The sequence below is a fragment of the Macaca nemestrina genome, chromosome 15 (genome assembly GCF_043159975.1).
Source record: "Macaca nemestrina isolate mMacNem1 chromosome 15, mMacNem.hap1, whole genome shotgun sequence".
Taxonomy (NCBI): Eukaryota; Metazoa; Chordata; class Mammalia; order Primates; family Cercopithecidae; genus Macaca; species Macaca nemestrina.
Window position 1 is genome coordinate 60500833 of NC_092139.1, and position 19785 is coordinate 60520617.

The 19785-nt window shown below is 39.8% G+C and overlaps 2 pseudogenes; one reads left to right on the plus strand and one right to left on the minus strand.

The window, feature by feature from the left end:
* Positions 1-8155: 8155 nt before the first annotated feature.
* On the plus strand, positions 8156-8910 carry LOC139358855 (complex I assembly factor TMEM126B, mitochondrial pseudogene; annotated as a pseudogene).
* A 5324-nt stretch (positions 8911-14234) lies between these two features.
* Positions 14235-19153, minus strand: LOC139358539 (mediator of RNA polymerase II transcription subunit 28 pseudogene; annotated as a pseudogene).
* Between the last annotated feature and the right edge of the window lie 632 nt (positions 19154-19785).

Here is a 19785-nt window from a genome sequence, read left to right on the forward strand (position 1 = left end):
AGGCCAGGTGTGGTGACTCACTCCTGTAATCTCAGTGCTTTGGGAGGCCAAGGTAGGTGGATCTCTTGAGTCCAGGATTTCGAGACTTGCCTGGACAACATGGCAAAAACAGTCTTTACAAAAATAAAAATAAAAAATTAACCAAGTGTGGTGGCACATGCCTGTGGTCCCAGCTACTCAGGAGGCTAAGGCAGGGAGATCACTTGAGCCTGAGAGTTTGAGGCTGCAGTGAGCAGTGATCACATCACTGTACTCCAGCCTGGGCAATGGAGCAGGACCCGGTCTCAAAAGAGAAAAAAAAATTTATTCTTTTATTTTTTTCTTAAGAGATGATCTTGCTATGTTGCCTATACTGTGTTGCCTGGGCATAGCTCATTACTGATCAGCATGCAAGGTTTGACCTGCCCTGTTTCCAACTTGGGCCACTTCCCAGTCTCCTTGGGCAACTTGATGATCCCCTGCTCCCAGGAGGTCACTGTATTGATGCTGAAATTAGTGTGGACACTTAATCGACATACCACACTATAGCCCAGAACTCCTAGATACAAGTGATCCTCCAGCCTCAGCCTCTTGAGTAACTTGTACAAAGGCATGTACCACTGCACCAGCTCTTTCTTAACTTTTTCTTTGACCCATTGGTCATTCAGGAGCATGTTGTTTAATTTCCATGTGTTTGTGTATTTTTCTGAGATTCCTCTTGTTATTGATTTCTGTAGTTTTATTCCATTGTGGTCAGAAAATATACTTGATATGATTTCTATTTTTTCAAATAGAAATCAGACTTGTTTATTTTTAATAGAAATCAGACTCGATAGAGACTTGGTTTGTGGCTTAAGGTATGGTCTACTCTGGAGAATGTTCCTTGTACTGGTAAAACTGCTGCATTTGATAGCAGTTGGGTGAATTTTTTTTTTTTTTTTTTTTTTTTTGTCACCCAGGCTGGAGTGCAATGGTATGACCTCAGCTCACTGCAACCTTTGCCTCCTGGGTTCAAGCAATTCTCCTGCCTCAGCCTCCCGAATAGCTGGTATTACAGGCATGCACCACTACACCTAGCTAATTTTTTTTTGGTATTTTTAGTAGAGATGGGGTTTCACCATTTTGTCCAAGCTGGTCTCGAACACCTGACATGAAGTGATCCTCCCACCTTGGCCTCCCGAAGTGCTGAGATTACAGGAGTGAGCCACCATGCCCAGCCGAAATTTTCTTTAAATGTCAGTTAGACCTATTAGATCTTGTGTAGTTTAACTGCCATTTATTTGTTAATTTTCCATGTGGATGATCTGTCCATTACTGAGAGTGAGGTGTTAAAAGCCTCTACTATTATTGTATTATAGTCTAACTTTCTCTTTGGAGCTATTAATGTTTGCTTTATATACTTGGGAGCTCTGGTGTTGGGTGCACAAATTTATTTATTTATTCATTTTTATTTTTTTCGAGACGGAGTCTTGCTCTGTCGCCCAGGCTGGAGTGCAGTGGTGCGATCTCTGCTCACTGCCATCTCTGCTCACTGCAAGCTCCGCCTCCCAGGTTCACGCCATTCTTCTACCTCAGCCTCCCAAGTAGCTGGGACTACAGGCACCCACTACCACGCCCGGCTAATTTTTTGTATTTTTAGTAGAGACGGGGTTTCGCCGTGTTATCCAGGATGGTCTGGATTTCCTGACCTCATGATCCGCCCACCTCGACCTCCCAAAGTGCTGGGATTACAGGTGTGAGCCACCGTGCCCGGCCAGGTGCACAGATATTTATAACTGTTATATTCTCTTCCTGAACTGATGCCTTTATCATTACATAGTGACCCTCCTTTTCTTTTTTATAGTCTTTGATTTGTAGCATACTTTATCTTATATAAGTATAGATAGTCCTGCTTTTTAAAATTTTCCATTTGCATGGAATATCTTTTTCCACCCCTTCACTTTCGGTCTACATGTGTCTTTAGAGGTGAAATGGGTTTCCTGAAGGTAGCATGTAGTTGGTTTTTGCTTCTTTATCCATTCAGTCACTCATGTCTTCTAGCTGGAGAAGTGAGAACATTTACATTCAGTGTTATTATTGATAAGTAAGGACTTACTACTGCTATTTTGTTGCTTGTTTTCTGGTTGTTTTGAGACTTGTCTCTTTCTTCCTTTCTTACTGTCTTCCTTTGTGATTAAGTGATTATCTCTTGGCATGTTTTAATTTGTTGCTTTTTACTTGTAGTGGATCTATTATAAAAACTGTGCTGTGGTTACCATGAAGCTTACAAAACAGTTTTTATAGATATGAGTTATTTAAAAGAGATGACAACTTATCTTAGATCCCAAATAACAGAAACAAACAAGTCCAAAACCCCCACAAAAGTTTTACAGTTTAATTCCTACCCCCACGTTTTAACTTTTAGTTGTCTCAAATTTATACTTTTTTTTTTTGAGATGGAGTCTCACTCTGTCTCCCAGGCTGGAGTGCCGTGGTGCGATCTCAGCTCACTGCAACCTCTGCCTCCCCGGTTAGAGCAATTCTTCTGCATCAGCCTCCCGAGTAGCTGGGATTACAGTTGCCCGCCACCACACCCAGCTAATTTTTGTACTTTTAGTAGAGATGGGGTTTTGCCATGTTGGCCAGGCTGGTCTCAAACTTGTGACTTCAGGTGATCTGCCAGCGTCAACCTCCCAAGCTGCTTGGATTACAGGCATGAGCCAATGCTCCCGGCCAATTTATACATTTTTATGTAAAATAATAAGTTTTCTTTTGCATGTTAGTGTTTTTTTCTTTCAGGCTGAAGAACTGTCTTTAGCATTTCTTGCAAGAAGGGTCTGGTGGTGGTGAATTCTATCTGGGAAATACTTTATCTCCCCTTAATATTTTAATGACAGTTCAGTTGGATACGATATCCTTGGATGACAGTTTTTATTTCTTTGAGTACTGAGAATGTCATTCCACTCCCTCCTGTCCGGTATGATTTCCATTGAGAAGTCTGTTGCCAGACATATTGGAGGTCTTTTATATGTTGTTTCTTATTTCTCACTGGTTTTAGGATCTTCTCTTTGTCCTTGACCCTTGAGGTTTGCTTATTAGATGACTTGGGATAGTCTTGTTGGGTTGAATCTGTTTGATGTTCTAATGCCTTCTTGCACCTGGATATTTACCTCTTTCTCCTGTTTTTGGCATTTTCTGTTATCACTTCTTTGAAGATTTCTACCCCTTGCTCTTGGTCAGCTTCCTCTTGAACATCATTCTTAGATTTGGTCTTTGGAGGTAATTTTCTCTATCTTCTTTCTTTCTTTTATTGAGGCAGAGTTTTGCTCTGTTGTCCAGGCTGGACAACACGTGGCACAATCATGGTTCACTGCAGCCTCAACTTCCTGGGGTCAAGCAATCCTCCCACCTACAGGTGCCAGCCACCACCCCAGCTGAATTATTGTATTTTTAGTAGAGATGGGTTTTCACCACATTGGCCAGGCTAGTCTGGAACTCCTGACCTCAAGTGATCCGCCCACCTCGGCATCCCAAAGCACGGGGATTATAGGCTTGAGTCACCACTTGCCCAGCCAAAACTGCTATTTTGAATTCCTGGTCAGAGAGCTCACAAGTCGCCATCTAGATAGGGTCACGCTCTGGATTTTTGCTTTGCCCTTTTGGGGAGGTCATATTCCTCTGTTTGCTGTTGTTTCTTGTGGGCATATATCTATGTTTTTTGCAATAGAGGATTAGTTATTTATTCTAATTTTCTCTGGCTTGTTTTGCTTTTTATTGAACATACTTGCTTAGTGAATTGTCACTGCCTCCTGTGGCTCTAGGTGGCGCGTTAAGCCCAGGTTTAACTCTTCTAAGTGATCAGAGTTCTGCCTGTCTTAAATGGAGGAGGTCCTAAAGAGATTACCCTAGCAGTGAGGAAAGATTGTCTAGGTGTTCGTGTCCAGGGGACCTGGGGAACTCCCTCCTGCAGCATGGTGCTGGTGAACAGACACCCTGATTTGGCAACCCCTTTGGCTGAGTTACAAAGCGGTTTCTGAGGCTGGGGATGGTAGTCCTGCCTACCCTGTTTGTTTCTGCCTGTCCTTAGGGTTAGTTCTCTGTTCAGGCAGTCACGAGGCTACCCATGGGTTAAAGCATGGAGAGGTCTCCTGCCTGGGAATCCAAGAAGTTGGAGGAGTGGTTGACCACCTCAATTTCACTTTTTCCATTGTAGAAACCATGAGCTGTGGGGAGACTGGTGCCAGGTGTAATAGGGGGAGGGGCATCATGGATATGGAAGTCTAATTCTCCTGTCCTTTGCTTGAAGTTTTTCCCCTTCTCTGTGGCCCTGGGAACGGTCTCGCCCTTGTACCTGAGCTCTGGGTTGTTGCTGGGGAGGATTTTGGAGGTGCATATTTGGTTTTGGTTTTCTGTGGTGGGGATTGACGCCAACTTGGAACTTCTTGTCATGTGTTTTTAAACACATCTATTTATAAGTGTAATATAAATAGTAAAAAAAAAAGTATATTTTGTATGTTTTCTTTACATATATAATTTAGTAGATGTTTTAAAATAAAAATGAGACGATATTAAAGAGTATGAAACAGTAGAAAAATTAAAAAGAGATGAAATACAAACAGTTGATTTCTGTGTATGTGTATATACATACACACACTTTCCTTTTAGATACTACAGTTTACTCTAAAACATGAAAATTCAGAAGACCTTATCAGGTACTTGGTTTCAAAAATAAACTATAAATTTGAAAAGGCAGAAGTAATGCCTTCCAAATGACACTGACCATAATGCAGAAATTTACAAATGAAAGATAACAAAAAATATATCCATTTGGACATTGAAAACATACATTGGAGTCTTAGCTTAAAGAAGAAGTAAAAGTAAAAACTGCAGCATAAAGAAAGGAAATGACATTCAGTGTACAGTTTAGAAACTTAAAGGTATTTTGATAGAAACAAAAAGAAGCAAATAAATGAGTTTAATACAAATGTAAGAAGCTGGAAAAGGACCAAAAGGCCAGGCATAGTGGTTCATACCTGTAATTCCAGCATTATGGGAGCCTGAAGTGGGAAGATCACGTGGGGCAAGGAGTTCAAGACCAGCGTGGGCAACAGAGTGAGACCCTGTCTCTACAAAAAGTACAAAAATTAGTCAAGCGTGGTGGTGCTTGCTTGTAGTCCCAGCTAATTGGGAGGTTGAGGCAGGAAAGGATCATTAGAGCCCATAAGTTTGAGGCTGCAGTGAGTTGTGATCACACCATTGTATTCCAGCCTAGGTGACAGAGCAAGACCAAAAAAAAAAGAAAAAAGAAAAAAAAAAAAGAAAGAAAGGGAAAACAATAAAATAGCTCAAAGAAGTTACCAAGAAAATAAGTAAACATAAAAGTGCAGGTTAACAAACTACAAAACAAAGAAGAGAAGTGAATTAGTGATCAAGGAAACAGAAAGCTAGTTATTTGATGAAAATGAAAATAGAAAAATATTTGGCAAGAATAGTTATAAAATAACATGAGAAACAAAAATGGCTGGGCATGGTGGCTTACACCTGTAATTCTAGCACTTTGGGAGGCCAAGGCAGGAGGATCACTTGGAACAGCCTGGGCAACATAGCAAGTCCCCCATCTCTTAAAAAAAGAGAAAAAGAAAAAGAAAGCCAAAAGTAAGACATAAACACAGATGTGGAGGAGAGTATGTAATTGTAAAGAAATAGAATATAATCTTTGGTAAGAATAAAATTAGGAGAAAGGTATGTGCTTCTCTAGGAAGGACATGCCTGTTATTAAAAAATGTTTAAAGAATAAGGAAAACCTTTGATTCACTAAACTGCAAGTCACTTCTCGGTAGTTTCAAACAGCACTTACTTTTTTGTGTCGGTATTGTTTATTTGGAATTTTCCTCTATAGTTTGTTTAAATATCAGTAAAGATCTGAATGGCACTGTGTTTTTACTTCATCATTTGTACATAGGATGTTCACTCATTGTTGAAGAAAGCATTTTGTTTAGGAGAGAGTGTCTGTGTACTGTGGTGTACGATGGTAGATGTAATTATCACTGAAGGTCACTGAAATGTGAAAATCCCTGGTAATGTCTTGACAGCTGTGTGGAAATAAAGCTGTCAAATGGGAACAGTCAGGGCCTACTTAGAAAGTGCTTGCTAAAGCAAGAGAGTCAGCCACTTTTGACAAAGTGGGAAAGCTTTGTAGTGAACAAAAGGGAAGGCGTCAGATGTGCTGTTGACTGCAGGCTATTGACATGGGACACTGGAAGTGTCTAATAAGCATTGAGGCATCTCATATGATTGGCTATGGGAGTACATTTGGCTTTCTCTGCTTGGTTCTGAGTTCAAAGCTGGGGCACAAATTAGAGAAGCTGCATCACTGCCATGTCCTGACTGGTGTGGGTTGGTTGCTACAGCAGTTTCTGGTTTGCCTTTCTGAGCTGATTGCTGCAGAGGGTGTGGGTCAGACCCTGCTCAGATTCCCACTGACAAATGCAGGCTTGGGAGTGAATGGAGAGGAAGCCATTTAATTGTGGGGCCAATGAGTCTCTGCCTTAATCATGGGATTTGACATTCAGTGTTCTATACACTGATTGACTGATTTCTTTCTTTATTGAAGTCAGATTTATATAATATAAAACTAACCATTGTAAAGAGAATGACTCAGTGGCAGTTGGTAGATTCACAATGTTGCTCAATTATCACTTCCATCTAGTTCCAAACAATTCCATGTCAAAATATAGCTGTGTACCTACCTGTTAAGCAGCTCCTTCTTATTTCTCACTCCTCCTAGCCCCAGACAACTACCAGTGTTCTTTTCATCCATATGGATTTACTTACTCTGAATGTTTTAAATGGAATCATACAATATGTGACCTTTTGTGTCTGTCTCTTTTCCCTAAGCATAATGTCTTCAAGGTTCATCCATATTGTAACAGATGTTATGATTACTTTCTTGTAATTTTCTTTCTCTTTCTCTTTTCTTTTCTTTCCTTTTTTTTTTTTTTTTTTTTTTTTTGACACAGGATCTCACTGTGTTACTCAAGCTGGAGTGCAGTGGTGCAATCTTGGCTCACTGCAGCTTTGACCTCCCAGGCTCAAGAAATCCTCCCACCTCAACCTCCTGAGTAGCTGGGACTACAGGTACATACCACTACACTTGACTAATTTTTTTTGTTTTTTTGTAGAGACAGGGTTTCACGATGTTGCCTAGGCTGGTCTCGAACTCCTGAGCCCAAGTGATCCTCCTACCTTGAACTCCCAATGTGCTGGGATTACAAGCATAATAAGCCACTGTGCCTGGCCACTCTCTTGTAATTTCCTTTCAACCTTTAAGTATATTTTTCTCCTGGGAGTATGGGAAGAACAGTATGGTGATCTGGGCACTCTTTTTGTTTGGAAACATCTGGAATTATCCAAAAACATGAAAGGTAAGGCACTGGTTCCAAGCTTTCTAGGTACAGAATGGAAACTAGTCAAAGCGTTAAGACATACGGGACTCAATGACCCTACTATTAATGCTTTTGCTTTTGGAGCCATTCCCAATCCTGCATACATTTGTTAGTGACAAGTCTGGTGGGTTGCCCAGGATATGTCTATTTTGAGAGATTCTGCAGTGGGCCTGGGACAGAGAGGGAAGCACTGAGCCTTGGGAGGGTGAACCAGAGGGTGCAGTCTGCTCTCCTGTCCTTTCAGGGAACTTTCCAGTTCTATCTGTTGCATGCCTCCCATTTAGAATCTAATGATCCAGGATTCATATTTATTTAAGTACTTACCATTTGAGTTCTCATGTAGTATGGCAGTTTTATGTCTCCTGTAAAGCATTCAAAAATTTAAAGACCACTAAATCAAACTTTAAAACTTCTGTGTGTCACCGGATATGGTGGCTCATGCCTGTAATCACTTGAGGTAGATCACCTGAGGTCAGGAGTTCAAGACCAGCCTGGCCAACGTGGTGAAACCCTGTCTCTACTAAAAATACAAAAAATTAGCTGGACGTGGTAGCACATGCCTGTAATCCCAGCTACTCAGAAGGCTGAGGCAGGAGAAATGCTTGAACCTGGGAGGCGGAGGTTGCAGTGAGCCGAGATTGCACCACTGTACTTCAGTCTGGGCAACAGAGTGAGGTTGTCTCAAAAAATAATAAATAAATAAATAAATAAATAAAACCACTGTGTATCAAAGAATATAATTTATAAAGTGAAAAGGCAACATACAGTGTAGGAGAAAATATTTACAAATCATATATCTGATAAGGGGTTTATGTGCAGAATGTATAAAGAATACCAAAATGGCAGTGTTCGGGTATGAGGCTGGGGCTAAGCTGAGGGATTCAGGTGTGGTGCGGGTAGGAACTGAGGAAGCGCCCAAGGATGTCAAGATGACCGCATCTATGCATGGTCAACCCAGTCCTTCTCTAGAAGATGCAAAACTCAGAAGATCAGTGATCATAGAAATCATAGAAAAAAATTTTGACTACCTTAGAAAAGAAATGACACCAAATATATATCAAATGGCATCATTTGGGACAACAACTGGTTTCTCTGGAATATTCTCAAACTTCCTGTTCAGATGCTGCTTCAAGATAATATAAGCAAGGAAAACTGTGTTTTCAGAAGCTCACTGATTGGCATAGTTTGTGGTGTTTTCTACCCCAGTTCTTTGGCGTTTACTAAAAATGGACGTCTGGCAACCAAGTATCATACCGTTCCACTGCCACCAAAAGGAAGGGTTTTACTCCATTGGATGATGCTTTGTCAAACACAAATGAAATTAATGGCGATTCTTCTAGTCTTTCAGATTATGTTTGGAATATTAAATGGTCTACACCATTATGCAATATTTGAATGGACACTTGAGAAAACTATACATGAAGAGTAACCAAAAAAATGAATGGTTGCTAACTTAGTAGAATGAAGTTTTTATAAAGAGGACTCAGGCATTGCTGAAAGAGTTAAAAGTAACTGTGAACAGATAATTTGTTTCTGTGCCTTTTGCCTGGTATATAGCAAATACTAAAAAAAATTCAATAATTCAATCAATATAAGTTTCATCTTACATATAAGTTACAGGTTTTATCTCCTGATAGTGTGTCCATTTTGCTTGGTACATAACAGATAATAAATATTCAGTATCAATAAATGTAATAATAATTTTAGAAAAGAATTACAACTCAACAACAAATAACATTAAAAATAGCAAAGGACTTGAATAGATATTTCATCAAAGATGATATACAAATGGCCCAGAAGCATATGTAAAGATGCTGACCATCACTGATCATTAAAGACATGCAAGCCAAAATTCTGTTGGGATACCACCTCATACCTATTAGGATGGCTACTACAAGAAAAACAGAAAATAACAAGTTTTGGTGAGGACGTGAGCATATTACAACCCCGTGCGCCTTTTTGGGGATTGTAAATGGTGCCACTGCTTTGGAAAGCAACATGGAAATTCCTCAAATAATTAAAACTGCCATATGATCCAACAATCCCACTTCTGGGTGTATACCCAAAATAATTGAAAGCGGGGTATTGAAGGGATGTTTACACACCCATGTTATAGCAGCACTATTCAGAACAGCTAAGAGACAGAAGCAACCCAAACGTCTATCAACATATGAATGGATAAGCAAAATGTGACACATTTTTCCCTCAGTATCTGTAGGGGATTAATTCCAGGATACTCTGCAGATACCAAAATCCACAAATGCTCCAATCCCTTATATAGTGTGGCATAGTATTTGCATATAATCTAGGCACATTTTCCCATATACTTTAACAGCGGTCCCTAACTGTTTGGCACCAGGGACCGGTTTTGTGGAAGACAATTTTTCCACAGACAGGGTCAGGGGGATGGTTTTTGGATGAAACTGTTCCACCTTAGATCATCAGGAATTAGTCTGATTCTCATGAGGAGTGTGCAGCCTAGATCCCTTGCGTGTGCAGTTTAGAATAGGGTTCATGTTCCTATGAGAATCGAATGCCACTGCTGATGTGACTGGAGGTGAGGCTCAGGCGGTAATAATTGCTGGCTTCTTTGTTCATCTCCTGCTCTGTGGCCCGGTTCCTAACAGGTTAAGAACTGGTACCCATCCATGGCCTGGGGCTTGGAACCACTGCTTTGAATCCTAGGTTACTTATAATACCTAGTACAGTGCCTACATATAACTTTATTAGTGTGGATTTGACTTAGTATTTGACTCAGGGAAAATTCAAGTTTTGCTTTTTGGAACTTTGTGAAATTTAATGTATTTTTGAATATTTTAAATCTGAGTTTGGTTAAATCCACAGACACAGAACCCATGGATATGGAAGGCCCATAATATATACACAATGGAATATTATACAGACTTAAAAAGGAAGGTAATCCTGTCTCATGCTCCAACATGGATTAATCTTGAGTGCTAAGTGAAAGAAGCCAGTCACAAAATGACTGTGTGATTTCACTTACATGAGTAATCTAAAGTAGAAAAATTCATAGAAACAGAAAATAGAATGGTATTTACTAGGGTGTGGAGGGAAGGGGAAAAATGGAGAGTTGTTTAATGGCTATAGAGATTCCATTTTGCATGATGCAAAAGTTCTGGGGATCTGTTCCACAACATTGTGAATGTATTTAATGGTACTAAAATATATGCTTAAAAATGACCAAGTTGGTAAATTTTGTTGTGTGTTTTAATATAATTTTTTTTTGAAACAGGGTCTCACTCTGTTGCCCAGGCTGGAGGACAGTGGCACCATCTTGGCTGACTGCAACCTCAGCCTCCTGAGCTCAGGCGACCCTCCCACTTCAGCCTCCCAAGTAGCTGGGACTACAGGCATGCACCACCACACCCAGCTAATTTTTATATTTTTTTGTAGAGATGAGGTTTTGCTATGTTGCCCAGGCTGGTCTTGAATTCCTAGGCTCAAGCAATCCTGCCTCAGCTGGGATTACAGGCATGAGCTACTGCATCCAGCCTGCAATTTTTAAAACATCAAAATAAATGTAAAGGCTACGTCTTAGATATTTTTTTAACCAATTAAAAATAGTAAAATTTTCTCTTATAGCACAGTGGTCATGCCTGTAATCCTAACACTTTTGGAGGCTGAAGTGGGAGGATCACTTGAGCCCAGGAGTTTGCGACCAGCCTGGGCAACATAGGGAGACCCTCGTCTCTACCAAAAATGCAAAAATTAGCCAGGCATGGTGGCGTGTGCCTGTAGTCCCAGCTACTTGGGAGGCTGAGGAGGGAGGATCACCTGAGTTTAGGAGGTCAAGGCTGCAGTGAGCCAAGATTGCACCACTGCACTCCAGCCTGGGTGACAGAGCAAGTCCCTGTCTCAAAAAATAAAGTAGTTTAAAAAGTATAAGCCAAATTGTGAGTGAATGAGAGAGAGACAAGTGGGGGTTGGGTGAGAGATGGGTGTGTGTGTCTAGATAAATATTTGATCAGTTTGTGGAGGCAAATGAATTTCATCATCAGGGCAGATTTATTGGAGAAAGTTTTGCCATGGTGAGGGTATTTCCTTGGGATAGGAATGAAGTAGGGAAATACTAATTTGTGACTCTGGTTATTTAAATTATTCAATGACAATCTGTTTAGATGTCTTTGCATAGATAATGCAAATTAGATTGGGAATTGCCAGAATTTGGTGCCTGAACTATATAATTTTTAAATTTTTTAGATGAGAACATAATTTCTATTTCCAGCTCTATTCAGACACTGAAGACTTAGGTTGGCCAATTCAAGGTCACTTCTTTTTTTTTTTTTTGAGACGGAGTCTTACTCTGTCACCCCGCTCTGTCACCCAGGCTAGAGTGCAGAGTGCAGTGGCACGATCTTGGCTCACTGCAAGCTCCACCTCCTGGGTTCACGCCATTCTCCTGGCTCAGCCTCCCAAGTAGCTGGGACTACAGGCGCCTGCCACCACACCTGAATAATTTTTTGTATTTTTAGTAGAGATGGGGTTTCACCATGTTAGCCAGGATGGTCTCGATCTCCTGATCTTGTGATCCGCCCACCTCGGCGTCCCAAAGTGCTGGGATTACAGGCGTGAGCCACTGCACCTGGCCACCTCTTTTTTTTGTATTTGCATTTTGCAACTTTGTTGAATTTATTTATTAGTTCTAACAGTTTTTTTGTGTGGAATCTTCTACATATAACATCATAATTACAAACAGAGATGATTTTTCTTCCTTTCAAAATTGGATACCTTTTCTTTTTCTTGCCTAATTGCTCTGGCTAGAAATTCCAGTACTATGTTGAATAGAAGAGATAAAAGCGAACATTCCTGCCTTGTTCCTGCTCCTAGAGGAAAAACTTTCGTCTTTCACTGTTAAGAATGATGTGAGCTGTGGGTTTTTATAGATGGCCTTTATTATGTTTCCTTTACAGAAACTACCTTCCCATGACATAGTTTCCTTTTATTCCTAGTTTATTGAATTTTTTTTAATCATAAAGAGGTGTTGAATTCTGTCAAATGATTTTCTTGCATCAATGGAGATGTTTATGTGGTTTTCTCCCTTCAATTTGTTAATGTAGTATATTGCATTGATTGATTTTTGTATACTCAATTATCCTTGCATTCCAGGAATAAATCCCACTTGGTCATGGAGTATAATCCTTTTAAATTAATTAACTTATTTATTTGAGACAGGGCCTCGCTTTGTCACCCAGGCTGGAGTGCAGTGGCACCATCTTGGCTCACTGCAACCTCCATCTTCCAAGTTCAAGCGATTCTCATACCTCAGCCTCCCAAGTAGCTAGAACTATAGGCGTGCACCACCATGCCCAGCTAATTTTTGTATTTTTAGTAGAGATATGGTTTCGCCATGTTGACCAGGCTGGTCTTGAACTCCTGAGCTCAAGTGATTCGCCCGCATTGGCCTCCCAAAGTGCTGGGATTACAGGCGTAAGCCACTGTGCCTGGCCTAATCCTTTTTTAAAAATAACATTTTATTGAGGTATAATTTACATACTTTGAAATTTAACCATGGAAAGTATTCAGTTTGATGAGTTTTAGTTCATACAGTTGTGCAGTGATCATCATAATTTAGTTTAGAGCACTTCCTTCACTCCCAAAAGTTCACTTTGTAGTCATTCTTCATCTGACCTTCCCACCCCTAGGCAACAACTAATATACTTTCTATTTTTAAGATTTGCCTTTCTGGAAATTTAGTAAGTAAACTCATACAATTTGAGGTATTTTATGTCTGGTTTCTTTGTTTAGCATAATAGTTTCCTTTAAAAGTTTTATTGATACACAATAATGATACATATTTATGAAGTACATGTGATATTGGAATGTATACATACAATACGAAATGATTAAATCAGAGTACTTAGGCTGTTTTTGTCTACGTTTACTGTTTTTGTGTTGGGAACATTTCAAATCTTCTTTTTTAGCTATTATGACATATACAATATATTGGTGTTAACTATAGCCAACCTACTGTGCTATCAAACACTAGAACATATTCCTTCCATCTAACTCTATGTTCCCATGCATTAACCAATGACTTTTCATTCCCCTAGGCCTGCCCTGTTCCCAACCTCTGGTAACCATCATTTTACTTTCTACCTCCATGAGATCAACTTTCTTGTCTCCTACATATGAGTAAGAATATGTGATGCTTGTGTTTCTGTCCCTGGCTTATTTCACTTAACATAATGACCTCCAGTTCCATCCATTTTGGTGTAGAATAACAGGATTTAATTATGTTTTTATGGCTGAATAATATTCCACTGTGTATATATAGGATATTTTATTCATTCATCCACTGATGGATACTTAGGTTGATTCCATGTTTTGGCTATTGTGAACAGTGCTACTACAATAAATATTAGGGTGCATGTATTCCTTTGGTATACTGATTTCTTTTTTTTTTCTTGAGAAGGAGTCTTGCTCTGTCACTCAGGCTGGAGTGCAGTGGCACGATCTTGGCTCACTGCAACCTCAGCCTCCCAGGTTCAAATGATTTTCCTGCCTCAGCCTCCCAAGTAGCTGGGATTACAGGTGTGCGTCACCACATCTGGCTAATTTTTGTATTTTTAGTAGAGACAGGGTTTCACCATGTTGGCCAGGCTGGTCTCGAACTCTTGACCTCAAGTGTTCCACCAGCCTCAGCCTCCCAAAGTGCTGAGATTATAGGCATGAGCCACCATACTCCGCCTGATTTCCTTTCCTTTGAATAGATACCAAGTTGTAGGATTGCTTCATTGTATGGCAGTTCGATTTGTAGTTTTAAAAAGAACCTCCGTATCATTTTCCATAATGGCTGTACTAATTTATCTTGCCTTTTTTTTCGTCGCTTTATTGAATTTGTTTATTCTAAGTTTTTTGGTGAAGTCTTTAGAATGTTCTATATTTAAGATCATCTTGTCTGTAAAGAGGTATAATTTGCCTTTCTGTTTTCCAATTTGGATGCCTATTTCTTTATCTTGCTTGATTCTAAGACTTCCACTACTATGTTAATAAGAGAGGTGAAAGTAGGCATTTGATTCATGTTTCAGTTCTTAGAGGAAAGACTTTCAGCTTTCCCCTATTCATTATGATGTTAGCTGTGGGTTTGTAATATGTGGCCTATATTATGTTGAGGTATGTTTTTTCTATGCCTAATTTGTTGACAGTTTTTATCAGGACGGAATGTTAACTTATATCAAATGCTTTTCCTGCATCTATTGAGAAGATCACAGTTTTTGTCTTTCAATCTGTTGATGTGATATATCACATTTATTGATTTGCATATGTTCAACCTCTTTTGCATCCCTGAGGTAGAGCCCATTGATCATGGTATCTTTTTGATGTGTTGCTAGGTTCAGTTTGCTAGTACTCTTGAAGATTTTTACTGTATGTTCGTAAGGGACTTTTTGGCTGTTGTTTCCTTGGTATCAGAGTAATGCTGGTCTCATAGATTAAGTTTGAAATAATTTCTGCCTCTTCATGTTTTTGGAATAATTTGAGAATTAATGTTAGTTGTTCTTTTGAAGTTGAATGTAGCAGCAATGCCATCTGGTCCTAGATTTTTCACTCTTGGGAGACTTTTTATTATGGATTCAATCTCGTTACTTATTATTAGTCTGTTCAGGTTTTTGTATGCCTTTTTTTTTTCAAGATTGAAAAATTTCTATTTATTTAAAAAAACTTCTGAATTAAATAGGGAAATGGCAATAACTGGTATATACATTAATTCAAAATATTTTCACTGAGCACTAAATAGTTCACTGAGAATAGTTTCCAATCTTTTCACTAAAAACCCCTTTTAAAGAATGCCTAAAACTGGCCAGGCGCGATGGCTCAGGCCTGTAATCCCAACACTTTGGGAGGCTGAGATGGGCAGATCACGGTCAGGAGTTTGAGACCAGCCTGGCCAACACAGTGAAACCCCATCTCTACTAAAAAATAGAAAAAAAAAAAAATTAGCTGGGCATAGTGGCAGGCACCTGTAATCCCAGATACTCAGGAGGTTGAGGCAGAATTGCTTGAACCTGGGAGGCTGAGATTGCAATGAGCCGAGATGGCATCATTGCACTCCAGCCCTGGCAACCGTGTGAGACTCTGTCTCAAAAAAAAATAATAATAAAATAAAGAAAGGCCGAGTGCGTTGGCTCATGCCTGTAATCCCAGCACTTTGGGAGGCCAAGTTGGGTGGATCACAAGGTCAGGATTTCAAGATCAGCCTGGCCAAGATGGTGAAACCCCGTCTCTACTGAAAATACAAAAAATTAGCCAGGCGTGGTGGCACGTGCCTGTCATCCCAGCTACTCTGGAGGCTGAGGCAGAGAATTGCTTAAACCTGGAGGGACGGAGGTTGCAATGAGCCAAGATCGCGCCATCGCACTCCAGCCTGGGCAACAGAGTGAGACTCCATCTCAGAAAAAAAAAAAAAAAAAAAAGCCTAAAACTTAGTTTATTTAGGTCTTTAATCAAGAAATCTAAAGCTGCTAATCAGATTTTTGAATCACCATTAGATGACTAGGCTAACAACCTTGAGGTAATATAATGTGGGTTTTAAAAGCTTTGTTTAAACTATACATTCTAACAGACGGGATTCATTGGTCTCAGGCAATTAATCACAGGTTCAATGCCAGATACTGTATATACACAGACAAAACAGAGTAATAGCTATCATTTATAAGGATAAATAACATATGGTCCTGGTATATTCAAAGGGAATAATGTCTAATATTTATGGGTGTACAATTAGTGATGGGCAGGGAGACAGATACAAATGACTAACCCACAAGGGAGAACCTAAAAAGGACGATAGAAGAGATAAAAGTCCTGTGCCCTAGGGATGCAGCAGAAAAGGTGCTGGGAGGCTTTAGGGACCAGGTGGCATCTAGGTCAGATCAAGAGATGAATGGATGTCAGTGTGTGTGGGAGGGACCTTCAAGGCTGGAGAAAACAAAGTGAGCCAAACACTGAGCCTCAGGAGTACTCCCTGCTCAGATGACAGTGAAGCATTTGTTCTGAGTAAAAAGATGTAATCTAATAAAAGACTGCATAAAACACTGGAAAACCTCACGCAATGAGAGCCTGAAACAATGCTTGTATTTCTTAACAGCAATTCAACAGAGTATCTGAGGTGGCCTGTGGAACGAACGAGAGAGCAAAATATCTTCCCAAAGGCAGAGGCGCCGCATGCTCTTGGTGGAGGTTAAGTAGCCAAGGATCATACCCACAAGCCCACCTCCACCCTGAGACCCCAGTCCCTTGGAATCAACTCCACAGCAAAAATCTTCTTAATGGAAAATCTCTCTCTTCCCAAAATGTAAAATAAAAACAATATAAGCAAACAAAACTGAAAACAAAAAAAGATAATCAGAGCAAGCTTTAGCCTCTCATACTTCACCTATGCCCCAACTGTCATGTTACTGAGAACAGGGTCTGCCCCATTACTTAAATGGATTCCTTATTGCAGAACATGACAAAATTTAGCATATCACTGATCCTACTATGTCCCTCCCTATAAAAAAAAAAAAAAAAAAGTAAACCAACACCACACAAAATATAACCTTACCCTGAATAAAAGTCAGCCTCAACCTAAGGATCCTACCGTAATGTGACTACCCTAACCCAGGAAACCTTAATCCTATTCTGACCTATTCACACAAAAAATCCCCATTCTAAGAGCTTTGGACGCATTACAAACATGGTTGCATTAGATTCCTCTTCTGAAGTATTCTGAAGTCTTGAAACAGCAAATTTACATATTTTTCTATACTACCACTGAAGGGTAATTATCATAAAAGGCCTACAACCAAAATCCTAATCCCCTGATTCTCAGGCTATTGCAATTTTTTTTCCCTCAGATCAAATAATAGGAAATACACACAAAAAAATGAAAAGTCATACAAACATAAAAACACAGAATCTATAAGTGTCACCACACTGACAGTCTTAACTGTGCTAAAGAGAAAAAGAATTTGGTTTACTCAAGCTCTGGGCATTGTGTAAAGTACTTAAGACATTAACAGCTTATAAAAATAGTGAAAAAAATTTAGGTGGGAGCATAAAACTAACTCCTTCATTCAAAATCCCAAGTTCACGAGAAGGGATTTGTGGCTAACTGTCTGCACAGGGCGGCCTCAGACACCAGCCCAATCTTGGGCTGATGGCCTTGACCTTTGTGCTCAGGTCAGCTTCTGGGGTGCAGGGATGTTGGCAGATGCCTGCTTGAGGTACACGGAGGAGCCCTGAGGGCTGCTGGCTGGTGTTCTGTGCTGCACATTTGATGCCCTTCAGCCCCTGTTGCCAATGCCTCAGCTTTGTCAAGTGCTTCTGGACAGTGTGTGTTTCTGTTGTAATTCATTCCTTAGTTCTGAGATATCCTCTTTGGTAACTTGCTCTGGTGTCTGGACAAATAATTGCAATCGTTTTCTGTAGGAAAACATTCTGCCTGTGTTGCAATATCCAGAAACTCCTAGATATACTGATCAACACCAGTTTAAATGTTTTCCTGATCAATGCCATTGACATAGTCCTCACTCACCAGAGAAGCTAAGCAAGCCTTGAAAGATGACTCCAACTCATTCACCCGGTACTGTTAGAAGGTCTCAGAGTATCTGGTGCTGCCTGAAGAAGTGAAGCCTGGCCCCGGAGCTCCAGTGTGGGTGGTGGGATCCCTGGTAGCTGCTAAGAGAACATATCACCTAGTGGAGCCACCATGTCTTGAATAGCCTGTATTTCTTTATGATTCAATCTTGTTATATAAAATGCATCTAGGAATTTATTCGTTTCCTCTAGGTTTTCCACTTTGTTAGTGTGTAGTTGCTTATAAGAGTCTCTAATGATCCTTTGCATTTTTGTGGAATCAGTTGTAATGTTTTCTTTTTCATTTCTAATTTTATTTATTTGAGCTTCCTCTTTGTATTGTTGGTTAGTCTGGCTACTGGTTTATTGATTTTCTTTATCTTAAAAAAAAATAAAACAAACAAACAAAAAAAACACACAACTTTCCCTGTGATTGTTTCCTTGTAGATTTTGTCTCTATTTTGTTTTATTCTGCTCTGATCTTTATTCTGTCTTCCTTTTACTAATTTGGGGTTTGGTTTTTCTTTCCTTGAGGTGTCTCATTAGGTTATTTGAAGTCTTTCTGCTTTTTGACTCTAGTTATTAATTGTTACAAATTTCCCTCATGGCAATGCTTTTGTTGTATCCCATAGGTTTTGAGATGTGTGTTTCCAACATTTTTTACTTGAAGAAATGTTTTTATTTCCTTCTTAATTTCTTCATTGACCATCATTCAGGAATATGTTAATTTCCATGTATTTGTAGTTTCTAAAGTTCCTCTTGTTATTGATACGTAGTTTTATTCCATTGTTGTCTGAGAAGATACTAGATGTGATTTAAATTTTTTTTTTTTTTTTTGAGATGGAGTCTCGCTCTATCGCCCACACTGGAGTGCAGTGGCGGATCTTGGCTCACTGCAAGCTCCACCTCGTGGGTTCATGCCATTCTCCTGCCTCAGTCTCCTGAGTAGCTGGGACTACAGGTGCCCACCACCACACCCAGCTAATTTTTTGTATTTTTACTAGAGACGGGGTTTCACCATATTAGCCAGGACGGTCTTGAACTCCTGACCTTGTGATCTGCCCGCCTCAGCGTCCCAAAGTTCTGGGATTACAGGCCTCAATTTTTAAAAATTTGTTGAGGCCAGGCTTGGTGGCTCATGCCTGTAATCCTGGTGTTTTGGGAATCTGAAGCTCCTCAAGTGGGAGGATTCTTTGAGGCCCAGAGTTTGAGATAAGACTGGGCAATATAGTGAGACACTGTCTCTACAAAACGTTGAAAATTAACTAGGCATTGTGGTGTGCACCTGTAGTCCTTATTACTTGGGAGGCTGAAGAGGGGATCATTTGAGCTCAAGAGTTCAAGGCTGCAGTGAGCTATGATAACAGCACTGCACTCCTGCCTGGATGACAGAGCGAGACCCTGTCTTTAAAAAAAAAAAAAAAGTTGAGACTTGTTTTGTGGCCTAATGTATTAGGTTTACCCTGGAGAATGTTCCATGTGATGATGAGAAGAATGTGTGTTCTATAGCTGTTGGATAAAAGATTCTGAAATATCTGTTAGGTCCATTTGGTCTAAAGTGCAGTTTAAATCCAATGTTTGTTGATTTTTCTGTTTAGATGATCCAATGCTGACAGTGGAGTGAAGTTCTCAATAGTTATTGTCTTGGAATCTTTATTTTTTATAGTATTTGCTTTATGTATCTGAGTGCTCTGTTGTTGGATACATATATATTTAGAGTTGTTATCTACTCTTACACTCCGATAGCATTTTTGCTATGAAGTGAATCTCCTGGGTTGGATGTTATATTACTTGGTATTTCATGTCTTTG